Here is an 11,967-nt window from a genome sequence, read left to right as displayed (position 1 = left end):
TAGTTTCACATGCATGACATCTCATATTTGGTGCACTTTTCAGGTGTTCACAATGATGGGTATTGCATTCTAGGAGTTGTGACTGCCATTACTCCACGTGCCTTTTTCATGGACTTTGTGGCCAGGTGAGTTTAGTGGACATGTGGCATGCCAGAGAGGGGTTTTAGGTCATTTGGACAGAGGTGTAGTGAGTGGTGTGTTAACTGGGGTTGGATAAGGTGTTGAGGGAGCTTGCAGTACATGACAGCTGAGTGACATAAATGTTGTGGGGACTTGCCCGACTCCACTCCCCCAGGTATTCCTGTCAGGCCCCCGGAATGCAATATGTCCAAGACCTTCTCCTCCCAAGATGTGAAAGTAGGAGAAGGAGTTGGCGGAACATTGCCAGTCTTCATTACAGCGAGCTGGTGCCTGGATGCCATGTACTGTATCTTCCCCTGAGGTCGTTTCACCTCTTTCTGATTTCTTCCCTTGTGCATAGATAGCTGCCTACAGAATTGTCCCTGTCGACTATTCTATGACACAACTCAATTTTCTTGGCAATTGATGTTTGCTGGACTTGTGATCCAAACAGGTGTGGCTCTACCCTGACAATGTCGTCCACCATGACTCTCAACTTATCAACCGTGAAACATGGGTGTTTTTGTTGGGGCATGGCAGTGGCAGTGAAGGGAGTGTGGTAGTGTTCAAAGTGAGAGGCTGCAGAAGTAGGTAAATGGTGAAGTGTAGGTACTGTGATGTGAGTGGGTAATGGTTGTTGTGGAGTGTGTGTGGTAGTAAAATATGTGTTGTATATGTTGTACAGGTGTGTGATGTGTGCATAGTGAAATGTTTATGGGTTCCTTTTCTTACTTTTTGTATCTATGTAAATTGTTGGTTTTCTGTCGCTGTATGTGGCATTTTGTTTGCATAGGATTGTGGGTTTGGTAGGGGTGTGTGATATAATGCAGTGAGTAGGTGTGTCGGGTGTGTGGATGTGTGTCAGGTGTGGGGTATTCAGACTATACAATATGGTGGTGTGTTCAGTGTGATGTGACCACCGTGATTTATACCGCCAATGGGTTTCTGTGATGGAAGAACCACTGTTGTGATTTGTTGATCATAATGTGATAGGTGGGTTTTTGTGGGGCTGGCGGTGCTGGTGGTGGGACTGCCTGTTTTCTATTCTCCAGTGTCCTGGCGGTTTCAGAAATTTTGCTGTTTTTTGGCAGACTTCTCAGTGTAGCTCTGAATATGGCAGTTGGATTAATATCAACATGACGGTCTTCCCAAAAAACAAGGCCCTATGTGCCTTAATTTCACGGTCACGACAAGCCATGCAGGGTGGCATCATGTAGTTTGAAAAATATGTACCCGCTGTGTGAGCAATATTTCCCTCACAAAAAGTAATGTGCTGCCGGGATTGAGGAACTTGTGAATAAGCCCCTAAGTGTTGCAGGACAAATGTCAATCTTGCACACTTGATAATGCATTTGAAGGGCCCACTCATGGTGTGTGATGCTCCATACTCTATGATGAACAGATCAACATTACTATCCCCTGTCAACTTCACAGATATGACAATGTGTGTTAGACCGGTGGATTGTCTGCACAACATAGTCAGACGACATGCCAATACCCAATCCAACTTCAGATAGTACGGGCCATGATAGTCTCCAAAATGTCCCTCAAACAGGATCAAAGTTTGGAAGCAAAAGCTATTGACATCACAAGATACCTGTGCAGATGAGATGTAGGGCATGCATGCACACAGCCATCAAATGGTTGTGCTGAATGCTGGTGTGCAGCAAGGTGACATTAATATCTGACACACATGGACAGACAATAGACTATGTACTGGGACACAGGCTGTGGGAAGTATGTAAAATGTTTCTCATGGTCTACCATGAACTTACAGGAGTTCATATAGGAGATATTTCATACATCTCTGAGTGATTTGAGTGAGATATCCACCCACCAATCTTACATATGATACCTGGCACATGTTAAGTCCATGTACCAATATGTCCAGATATGTGTCCTTGTCATATCAGGCACCCAATGTTGTGACTCAATACATGTAATTTGCAGAACGTGCTCACCTTACTTTGGATAATGCCAAAGGATTTAAGGGCACTGCAGGATGCAGAAGGAACACTGATGATCAATAAAATAAGTGGGCCCCATTTGTAAAGATTTAGCACAGAGGAGCATTGCAAGTCTTTTTGCTGAGTTGCCCTGTGTCAAAACAAAAGGGCAGGAATGCACCATGTCTACAAGTTATGGAAAATCCCTGTAATTTTTCCCTGTGCTGGTGAACAAATTGCTTCCATGCACCAATGCAGGCACCCTTGCACCATGGTGTCCCTTCCTGCACAAAAACATTCATTACTGTTTTTTTCCTCCTTCAACACACATGGAAAGAGGAAAACAGGGAGAAATAATGTTATTTGTCCACGTTGCACCACCCTAATGCCACCCCAGGTTGTAAATCTGGGAACACATCAGATTCCATTCGAACAACCACAGCAACACCCATGGAACACCCCTTTCACGCAGAGTTCTACATAATAGAGGGCCAGTTCTACAAAGCTGTGTAAAGACACTCAAAGTGGCTTTGCGTGGCCTTCTAGATATGGAGCTGCAGTCTGCGCCACCATTGCATCAAATTGGCAGCACAGTCCACTTGTAAATGAGGCCCAAAGTTCAAAGATGGTGTATTTATGTTAATCAACATTTGCTTAATGTTGGTACTTTGACCATAGTAAAAAAGGAGATGATAGATATTAGGCAAATATATGATCACTTTGATCTTCAAGATACATTTATGATATGGAAGGTGCAACTTCTGATGTTTGAAGATAGGACTAATGTATCATGATTAATGTACATTTTCCAAGTTACCCTTTGTATGACAGTTTTTCTTTCTGTTTAAACAGACAACATGACCCCGGAGCAGAAAAGGCAGCATCAGATCTGCGAGGAGAGACACAGAAACATCTGCAAAATTCACAAGACTTATCGCGCAGTGGCCAAAACATTCGACTAGGACAAGACATCCTGGAAATGGGGCACGTTCCCACAGGGAATAACGACTATTGAAATGCCTACCACAAGCAAGTAGCAGACAAGGGTGGGTCTGCAGGGGCGGGCCCAAGCACCTCGACAGGAAGTCACACAGGACCATATGTTTCCCAAGCTCCACCACCAGGACTCACTGCGAACTTTGAGCAGGACATGCAAAAGGAAATTTCAGACTTAAAACTCAAAGTTGCGGGCCTAGTACACAAGGTGGACAATGTACTCCTTCTGCTCAATGAGATAAAGCAGGCTGTGCAGAAACCATAGGAGCCAAGAGGAATCAAAGGGACCCTTTCTTTCCTTGCCCTTCTGCATAGTTGTTTTTAGTTTAGCATTTTATTTTATATATAGTTTAGTTTACATCAGTTAGTTTAGAATATGATAGGTTTAGTAGTTTGTAGTTTTTAGTAGGGGTGGGTACATTTTAAGGGTATTGTTTTTAATGATTTTTATGGGTGGGTGGTTTATGTATTATTTACGTGTTTATAAAATTGTCAAAATTAGTTTAAGAGAGATATATAGATATATATGTATATATTTATTTAGGCCTAAATTTGTAGTTAGTTGAAGTATAAATCTAGTTTCTGTTGTCTTTGTTTGAAGATGTGTTTTAATGCGACAGAGGGTTGATGCTTATCATGTGGTGTTAAATGTATAAAGTAATGTATGTTAAGTTAAGGTAGTTGTAGTTAGTATGTAGGATAAGGGAATGTAGGTTAGGATAGTTAGGTGTTGTAGGTTAGGTAGAGTTAGTTATATATTTAGGGTTTTATTAAACAATGTTGTTTTCTACATATAAGTCTCCATCATGATTTACTGTGCAGGGGTTACCATGTCTCCTCAGGTAATGTTAGGTGTATGCTTTTGTCTTTGCCAGCAGTGTTTGGCAATGTGTGACTAAGGGCCAGATGTATCAAAATCCGTTTTTGCGACTTGCAAATTGTGAGTCCGAGCGACTCGCAATTTGCAAGTCGCAAAAACGGATGCAGAATGGTGTCTCAGACACCTTCTGCGGCTCGCTATGGGGTCGCAAAGACCCACCTCATCAATATTCATGAGGTGGGTCGCATTTTGCGACCCCATAGCGAGTCCCTGCACTCACAGGGATGGTGGCCTGCTGTAGTCAGCAGACCTCCATATCTGTGACTGCTTTTTAAATAAAGCAGTTTTTTTTTTTCATTTTGCAGCCCGTTTTCCTTAAAGGAAAACGAGTTGCAAAATGAAAAAAAATCCGAAACCATTTGGTTTCGTTTTTTTCAGAGTAGGGAGTGGTCCAGTGCTCTGAAAAAATATTTATGTTGACATTCACAAAGGGGAAGGGGTCCCATGGGGACCCCTTCCCTTTTGCGAATGTGTTACCACCAGTGTGACACTGGTGGTAACTGCGAGTTGGTTTGCGACTGCATTCGCAGTCACAAAGCAACTCTGAATTGTGATGCGAGTCGCAAATAGGAAGGGGACACCCCTTCCTATTTGCGAGTCGCATTCCCAAATTGCGAGTTGGTACCGACTCGCAATTTGGGAATGAACATCGCGTGAGGCCGTTTGCATGGCGCAAACTGCGTTTTTCGCAGTTTGCGCCATGCAAACGGCGTGCTACATCTGGCCCAAAGTGACTTTCCTGTGGATATGTAGCTGTTAAGTTGGCCATGGAATCACATAAGCTATCTACAAATATTGTTGAGCAGCACCATGACAATCCAGATGTGAATGGATACACAACCCAACAGAGATATTCACATACAGTTGTTGTGTGTAGGTAAGTCATGGGACATGCATAAGTGGGATGTCGTTGTCATAGCATTCTCCCTAATCCTAGGATTTGTAACTCACACACTGATGCCTACCCCTTACACACCCACACTTGCATCATTTGATTGTGACAGCAATGTTGTTTGGTTGCTACTGTCCATGATTAGACCAGCCATCTGGGGTGCGACTTAAATCAGCTTTAACAATTACTGCATGATACCTGTTGAACTTGGTGCTTGAGAACTGCAGTAACTGCTTTCTAGTCAACATACATATCATGTTAACCAAATATTTCTCACTTTGTCTATGTGGATTTATCCCTGGCTCCAAACCACACATGTCCCTTTGGAAAGTAGTCAGTGTATTTGCTTCACACAATGAGTCCTGCTTCAGACACACTTACAACGCACAGGTTATACCTAGTGCTATTATGCATGTGCAAAATGATTTGATTTTCAGAGTAACAGTTCATAGGACAACAACAACAACAGATATTTTGAGCCAGTGGATATCCAGAAATAGTCCATGGGGGAACATGTCATGGACATGTGCAGGAGAGGATGCTTCAGTGAGGAGGAGGACCACATTGCCATTAGGGTAGATTGGCCACATTAACAGTCCACAAATGTGTAAGGTCAACAGAGGGAAAATGAAAATGAGGACAGTGCCAGTTGATATGACACTGGCGTATTCTTAATCACTGGGCAAAGGAGAAAGTGGCTATGTGCCACGGAGAAAAGCTACAGTGAACATTTGCCGGTAAAAGATGTGCAGTCCACACCTTCTTCCCCTGATGTATGTGGTGCCTCTTGTGAGAGGGATGTTGTAGGTGTCAAAGTAAAGGGAGGCCCACACACATCGAGGGCTGAAAATATGGATCCTGTGTCCATGGCAGCTTTAATCTCTGGCAACACATAAGGATGCATGGCAGCAAGGCGGATCTGCTAGTTTTGCAACACACCATCAATGCCACAGTGGTAGGCACCCATGGTGGCAATGAAGAAGTCCTTCTTCTGCTCCATGGACAACAAGATGCTTTTGATTGTCACTAGCTCGTTGGCAACTGCGCTGGTGCCACTTTGGCAGGGTAGTTGCTCATACTTCTACCACATGACACCAGCAATGTCAGCCAGGTATTGTTGAAGATCACAGAGCATAGGGTAGGTGTCCCTTATGGCAGAAGAGGTGTCCTTATTTGGACTGAGGTACCTATGGATTGCCTCTTAGTTGCCCACCATGGTCTCCATCCCACGTCTACATATTCTGCCAGCACCCATTGGACTCCTACCGCAGTCTGTTGAAATTGTATTTGTGGGTCCTGGTGGTCCAGGTCTCTGGGTTGGGTGGCAGATGGTGTCTGTTGGATGTTAGACGGATCATCTGGAGACCCTGCAATGCTGTCAAGCCTCCCCACAACCAGAGATGGTGTCTGTATTGTGCCCAGGATTTGCTGTAGGGTGTCCAGGTTTATGTTTTGCAGCTCACCATCCACATCATAGATGAAGTCCAGGACCATCTGCTGGCCAGAAGGTATGGGTTCATCCTTTGCAATGAGACAGAGAAATGTCAATGGTGATCTCTGTTAGATGTTGACAGGAGTAATCAGGTAGACTTTCCAGGTTTCAGATGTAGCACTTTCAGTTCCACAGTGATGTGTATTACACCTTTTAGGCATGGGTATTGATATGAACCTCACTGTATTTTTGTTACAGATGGCAGTACCTCTGCATTGTTCTAGCACTATGGGACTCTTCTGAGGGGATATGCACTGTCCCACTGGGTAGATTACAAACACTGACTGTCACCCCATTTCATCATGATCAGGGTTGGTCATCTGTCAAGTCTCACACGTCATGTGACTCAGGCCTACGCCATTGTACGTGTTCATGTATCCTCCTTTACCCACTTGTGTGTCCTAAGACATGAGTTAGTGCTGCACAGTGATGTTACCTAAAACTCATGGATTTGTCATGACCATATCCAATGGTGAAACATGTGTCTTTGCTATTAAAAGCTATGGATCAGGCATCACCCCACACGGTAGTAGTGATATAAATATTGCCAAGTACCTACATATGATTACTACATCACTTGGCCCACCCACTCAAGCAGGGGTGGTTCCATGACTCCTGTCATTCGTGATGGCTAAGTGGTTCTTGGTATCCCTTGTCAGGTCCCTGTTTGATATACTCTAACTTATATATGTGGCACCTTGAGACAATGTTGACTCCCTCTTGGCACTTGCTAAATCTTCTTCCAGGTCCACATGACTTGTAGGTTGTAGTACCCCAATGCCCTGTTCTGTGCTATCTCTCCCCAATGTCACACAAGTGTGGCACAGTCAGACTCAGCAGTGCATGTGTATTTGTGAGGCTATATTGCAGTTCACACGTCCATTCTCACACCCTCAGTATTCACAGTCTACCCATTCATACCAAATCGTAGTTTGAGATACACAGTCAGCACCTAGGGCCACTCATCATCATTAGTTTGTACACACATGGGGCCAGATGTAGCAAAGTATTTGCATGTCGCAAACGGCGAAACTCGCCGTTTGCGAGGTGCAAATGCCTCTTTGCTATGCAGAAATTTAATATTGCGAGTCGGTACCGACTCGCAATATGCATTTCCGACTCGCAAATAGGAAGGGGTGTTCCCTTCCTATTTGCGAGTCTGAGTGGTATGCAATACCATTTGCGACCGCGTACGCGGTCGCAAATGGCATCGCAGTTACCATCCACTTCAAGTGGATGGTAACCCACTCGCAAATTGGAAGGGGTCCCCATGGGACCCCTTCCAGTTTGTGACTGGACCCACAAATATTTTTTCAGGGCAGGGAGTGGTCCAAAGGACCACTCCCTGCCCTGAAAAAATACCGAAACTAAAGGTTTCGTTTTTTTTTTAAGTGCAGCTCGTTTTCCTGTAAGGAAAACGGGCTACACTTAAAAAAAAAAACTGCTTTATTTAAAAAGCAGTCACGAACATGGAGGTCTGCTGACGACAGCAGGCCTCCATGTTTGCGAGTGCCTATACTCGCTATGGGGCCGCAATTTGCGACCCACCTCATGAATATTCATGAGGTGGGTCATTGCGACCCCATAGCGAGTTGCAGTCGGTGTCTGAGACACCGTACTGCATACCAATTTGCGAGGTGTAAAGTGCGAGTCGCATGGACTCGCACTTTGCACCTCGCAAATTTTAAATTTGCTACATCTGGCCCATGGTCCTTTGGTGTGCATCTCTTGTATTCTCCCCCACACCCAGCCTGATTTATTAAATGAGAGGAGTTCATGTGGTCTCTTCCATGGCAGCTGACCCCTGTGTGCTTTCACTCTGCATGCCAGGTCAGCTGGGTGCATTATAGTTTCATGCAGAGTACTATAGATGTATCTGTTTCCATGGCCCTATATGTAGATACTTCCCATGGCCCACACCTGAATCCCTTCTCAGATTAGTGGTTTCTCTTGTGACACTCCCATTCGATTCCAAGGATATACAATCTAGATTAGAGTGCATGGGCCCAAGTGAGGCCAAGTAGCTTTGTGGTGCAAGTTGGCCTGCATTTTCACAGTCAGGATGTGAAGCGGCAGTGTGCAGGCCTGATGTATTTTTCCAGTTCATGCATTTTGCTTTGTATTGTGGGCTTTGTAGTTGTGGTGAGTGATGTTGTTGATTCCACTACAAGTGCCAGAATATGAAGAAAGGTAAACATGGACTGATGCTGCACTTCACACGTTGGATGGAGTAAGGTGGCAGAGCTGGACTGAGCTGTGCAAATTATGACTGGTCAGTGTGAGTTACATTTACTTGGTGTTTAATCATTGATGAACCAGCATACTAAACTTCAGCCTGCAGACAGTGAGTTGGAGCGCTGTGATATAGCTGCCTGCACCTTACAATATTACCTAGTTGCTACATTGCCCCTCGCTGCATCTTATCATGTAGTTCTTGTTGTTTGTCAGAGGCCGCAGTGTCCTGTCGCTGGACTCTTATCACCATCTCCTCCAGCTCATCCAGCTGTTCCAGGGGCACCAAACTTCCACCTCCGGTCTGCATTGCTGCCTTGTTATTCTCCGCCACACTAAACTTGCACTTCGTCTGGGAGTCTGTCTGGATATCCCACCCATTAATGTGGTTGTCCTGGGGTCTGTGATCACCTCTGTCCTTCATGGCTGCTTCTGGAGAGTGTTCTTTTTTTGTACCAATGCAGTATTTTTTTTACTGCTTTTGCCGCATTCTGCTTTCAAAAGTGATGCTAGGGTGGCTTGCGCTGATTTGCGTGCTGTTATCCAGTCTAGCATTTCTTTTGCAGCAGTAGCACCAGTTTTCCTTCTGACGCGCACACAGGTTAGCTTCACTTTTTTTGATGCAGCCAAGATCCTAACACCAGGGTGCCCAATATTGTAAAAATGGGGCAAGCATGGGGTCAGAGTCTGTCATACCACTGCATCAAAAAATTTGACGCAGCAATGCATCATTTCCTGTAAATGAGGCCTCCGCTTTTGCCATCTAAGCACTGCATCATCTACAAGCCAGCTTGAAGAAAGAAAGAGGTGTCCCTTAGCAGCACAAGTTATTTGATTGGTTTTCCTGGCTCCCCCAGTGGGTGACCAGACTGTGCATGCGATTGCTACTAATACTCATTCTTAAGCTATTTTTATCTTGTTTTCTACAAGCAGGGGTTTCCTGCTGAAAAAATGCAGTCCTCAAATTAGCTAGAATGCAATTAACTAGGGAAATAGTAGACACAACAGAAACACACCAAACCTCAAATAATGTGACTGTCATGATGTATAGGGGGATAATGTTGTTGACAATTCAACTGGGAGGGGATGTTAATATTGATAAAAACAACATCAGTGTACACCATGATATGTGTATGCATTTGAACAACAAGCATCACTGTTGTCGAATCCACCTGATGTGACCTCCTCATCACCCCAATCAGAAATACGTGGTCAGGCAAGCCCTACGACCTAGTCCTGAAGATTGACAAATCACCGGTGGGGGGACACCCAACCCTAGACAAACCCCCAAACAGGAAAAACCCAGATCGATCCCTCAGATAGGCAGTGATATAACATAGGTCCTAGGAGACTTGCACCCATATAAAACACATTTGTCCAAGGAGTGCGCATTCCCAAAACACTATAAAAGTTACATGCCACATGAAATGAGGCTCACTCAGTAAATCAGAACACAACACACACACAACTTGCAGTGATTACTTGCTCCCCACCCCAGACATCTGCACATGTTACCTACCAAGGTCGATACCTACCTGCTCACTTTATCAGATGGTCATATTTATGACTCCGTGACTGGGCCCAAATTTGTTTCTCCACGGAATGCATTGAATTGTTTTATAATACTTCAAGAAATGTATATAAGGGCACTCAGAACCAATGTACCTCAAGACAGTTATCAGACTCCAACCCTGTATTGCTCTACCGGTCGCTGTGTTTAATTAAATCAGCTGTTCCTGTTTTGCCAAACGCTTCTTGTCTTTCATTTCTTTAAGGTAAATCCACATTTGTGCAACAGAGCTATGCCTACAAAACTGCTCAGAGGGGGCCAGAGGAAGCAAAACCACATTTTTGGGAAATGACCATGTTTACCTGGAAGCAGCCCAGAAAATAGCCTAGGAGATAGTGGGGCAGTTCACCAGAATAATTCAAGAGAAAAAACAGCTGAGATGTTACAACAATCGATCTTAGGCAAAGGGATTGATCAGGATGTGAAAGCCTCCTTCCAATCAGGAATCTAGAGGACTCTGAAAGATGTGCAGGAGAAAACGCCATTCAGCACAACACTGTATGTCACAGTGATGGTTTATAGGGGAGATTCTCCGAGTGGAGGGTTGGGTCAGATCATGGAGATGGCTCTACATTGTGAGAAGACTTGCAGAAGTTTCTTCTCATGACAACATTCTCACCAGAGAAAGAGCTTTATCTCAAGTCGCATCAGGGATACCAGTGAGGAGCAACACAACTGAGCTCTTTTTTTTTAAAAAGGCATCTAATACTGCTGAAAGCTCAATAGTTGATCTAACACTTCTGACAAAAGCAAAGACTGGAGGGCTACAGGGAGAAGCAGCTTTGGCAGAAAGAGACTCTAGGATTTACCATATAATTGAGGGGGTCACTTTAGCATCGGGAGTAGGGTCCACGGAGAGTAGCCAAAGTCAATTGCTGACAAGAAATACACTAGATTACAAAGGTCCAGCTGTCCTGCAAGGAATCCTGGGTGATCGCCCCATCACCTATCCAGTCTGGAGGAAAAAATCTCTCAGGCACTTGGTAGAATCAATGAAATAAAGCATCAAAAATCAGACTGTGAGGATGGACTTTTGTAATCATCAGGGGTGGTGGAGAGAAAGGAGAAGCAGTTAATGTTTCTACGAAGCAAAGAGGGAGAGTTGGAAAATCAGTCCAGAAGATCCTATCTAAGAATCAAGGGAATACCTGGGAATAAGGAAGTTGCCATGGGTCCCATCATCTATATGAATGATCTGACTGAGAAATGTGTTCTCCTGGATTACATGCAAGATTTAACAAATGTCTGCACTTGTGTGCCTTCCCAACCCCCTGAAAACACTGAATTTGGCTATGTTTGAGTGTATATTGAGTGTTAAAGCTGTCCACAAGGGCTTGTCATTTATTAAAAAAAATTCTTTAGGCTTGAGGTCAGTGTAACCCAAACTGATGGGGAGGGTAGGTGGGCATGTGCTAATGGGCAAATAAATGGCTCTAGGCTCACATTTAGCAAAATGTACGCCCCATTGCTATTGACCCAGTGCCACTGATGGATTTGTTTCAATCATTAATATCCATCTCTGATAAAATGGTTCTGGGAGGATATTTCAACTTTCTTTTGAATCCAGAGGTAAATTCATCATCAAACACTCATAAGCAAAATAAGCCCAAAACTGCAAAAATTCTGTCTGAATATGTAAAAACATTACATTTATATGATCCATGGAGAAATAATCACCTGAGGCAGAGAGACTACACATGTATTTCAAGGACATTCAACTCCTTCACTGCTATGTCTTTTCCCCCAGTGCTAAGCCTTTCTTGGCTATATGGGGTAGTTCACTCTCAGACCTCCATAACTTTCTCTCCACATAAGATATCCAAACAAAATGTAACTTTG

This window comes from Pleurodeles waltl, chromosome 1_1 (assembly GCF_031143425.1).
Source record: "Pleurodeles waltl isolate 20211129_DDA chromosome 1_1, aPleWal1.hap1.20221129, whole genome shotgun sequence".
Lineage (NCBI taxonomy): Eukaryota > Metazoa > Chordata > Amphibia > Caudata > Salamandridae > Pleurodeles > Pleurodeles waltl.
The sequence above is the reverse complement of the archived record's forward strand: the minus strand, read 5'-3'. Positions refer to the sequence as shown.